General features: G+C 54.3%; 1 pseudogene; it reads right to left on the minus strand.

Annotated features, from left to right (window-relative positions):
• Window positions 1-369: 369 nt before the first annotated feature.
• Window positions 370-1,009, minus strand: LOC102751798 (annotated as a pseudogene).
• Between the last annotated feature and the right edge of the window lie 554 nt (window positions 1,010-1,563).

The raw sequence follows: 1,563 nt of genomic DNA on the forward strand, positions 1-1,563 counted from the left end.
CACCAGAACCTCATTTTTAAAACGAGGTGTATGACAGGGCTCCCCCAGTGTCACACACCACATGGGGGGAACGGGGACAGAAAACCCTAGGACTTGACTTAATAGCAACATTAACTGATTTTTATCACACTGAAATGAAGGCAATCGGTCTGTGCTGCCGTGAAATTAAAGGTGATTCAGAAATAGGGTGCTTTTTTACTGCTCTGTTAGGATAAACCCCAAAAATAACTTTTTAGAAACCAGGGCTGTCTCCTGCAACCCCAGCCAGACTCTGGGCAGCTCTGGGGGACTCAGGCCATGGCAGCCTCCAGCTCCCTTCACAGTGATTCTGGCTTGTCTGTTTCTGGGAGTGCCAGCCTCTGGGCATGCCTACATCATCTTGTAGATGATGTCAATGGTGGCTGTGTAGTTGACCAGTAACAGACGGACCTTCTCCAGGCACTCCTCCTCCATCACGTTCTGTCCCTTGGAGAGTACGGACTTGTAGGGCCCAGCATACAGCGCTGCCTGGAAGATCTGTAAGATCCAGCTGTGGTACTTCTTGAGCACCATCTTGTAGGTCTTGGTGGTGTTGAGGTGGATGAGGTTGGGGTGGCTAACGTCCTGCTCCCCATTGCAGATGCTTTGCAGGAAGACCTGAATGAAGCAGAGGCCCCTTTTTAGCCACATCAGCGCCAGCATGGCCCCCACTTTGAGCCACCCTGCTCCATATATTTCCTTCTCTGCCTCCAGGATGTTCTGCAGGGTCCGGAACTTGGCCAGGTCCATGTGGTATACAGCTTTGATTTTTGTGATGTTACCACTTATGTCTGCCTTGATGGGCATAAACACTGAGGACCCAAGGCAATTGAAGAAGAGTGGCAGGTGGGACACCACCTCCAGGAAGGGCCTGGTCTCCATCTGCTTGTCCTCGGGCAGCGGCTTCAGCAGGTGGTTGGTCAGCAGTGCCATTTTGGGGTTGAGGCCACGGTGATGCCCCAGTCGGCGCCACGGGAATCCACGCTGCCCCCCTGGCCACTGCCATCCATGCCTGGGCCATCACTGCCACCAGTACCAGGGCTGTCACTGCTGCCTGCCACCAACTCTGGGGATGCCAATGTCGCCACTCGCCCTTTCTTTATTTTTAAAAGACTGCATGCACATGCCCAGCCCCCAGCATCTCCCCGGCCTGGGCTAGCAGCCACCGGGCAGTTTGAAGTCCTCCACAGCCCCATCCAAGTGGGGTCCCCTCATGGTGACAGGTCGGTAGTCTGGATGTGGTGGCTGTAGGCTATTATTAGTATAGATTTCAAGATAGGACTCTATTATGTCTAAGCACAAAGTATGTATTTTCAATATTTAAAGTGAATTTTTTTTTTCTGGACCGAGCTGCCTCCTCTGTGCACTCCCGTTGGAACTTGGGAGGAAGGTGCTCAGTGAAGAGCCTGCCTGCTGCCTGCACTACCAGCCTGGGTCCTGGAACAGGGGTGAGGAGGGGCTCCCCCCAGCCCCTCCCTCCTGGGGGGAGGTGGGCTCCCCCCAGGCCCTGCCCCTCGTTCCTCTCAGGCGGCTGAATAGAGGGAA

Source organism: Myotis davidii, unplaced genomic scaffold (assembly GCF_000327345.1).
Source record: "Myotis davidii unplaced genomic scaffold, ASM32734v1 scaffold1419, whole genome shotgun sequence".
Classification (NCBI taxonomy): Eukaryota; Metazoa; Chordata; class Mammalia; order Chiroptera; family Vespertilionidae; genus Myotis; species Myotis davidii.